The sequence below is a fragment of the Cebus imitator genome, unplaced genomic scaffold (genome assembly GCF_001604975.1).
Source record: "Cebus imitator isolate Cc_AM_T3 unplaced genomic scaffold, Cebus_imitator-1.0 Scaffold12, whole genome shotgun sequence".
NCBI lineage: Eukaryota > Metazoa > Chordata > Mammalia > Primates > Cebidae > Cebus > Cebus imitator.
Window position 1 is genome coordinate 10,716,859 of NW_016107327.1, and position 604 is coordinate 10,717,462.

Here is a 604-nt window from a genome sequence, read left to right on the forward strand (position 1 = left end):
TGTTGACCAGGATGGTCTCGATCTCTTGACCTCGTGATCCACCCGCCTCGGCCTCCCAAAGTGCTGGGATTACAGGCGTGAGCCACCGCGCCCGGCCGTGAGTCTGATTTCTTGTCTGCTTTGTGAGCCGAAGGAAACTTAATGTCCTCTGAACTGAACCCTCTTTCTCTGTTTGGAAGGAAGTGGTCAGCACAGGCATTTGGGAGTTAGAGAACAGTACTTTGAAGGGTTTATCAGAGCCCCTGCTTGCCCCGGGGATGTTCTTTTAGTGAACAGATAGTGCCAAATCGATGCTCCTGGCTTTCCAGGTGAGCTTTTTGTTCTTGAGATTAAGGATGCTGAGAAGGGTCTGCCCACAGTCACCAGCTTATAGTTTGCTGACCTCTGTGCCTGCTTATCTACCTAGGTACCACTGGGCAGGCGGTGCTTTGTTTCAAAGATCCAGAGACAATTAGCATCTCTGGGGAAAATAGTGACTGCTTTTCTGAGCCAGATCTCTAGATTTGGGTTTACATGGAGTCCTTTCATGAACTATTCTGAGTATCGGTAGTAAAATGTCTTGGGGCATAAAAACCTGTCTGAATCTGACATATCACTACTATCT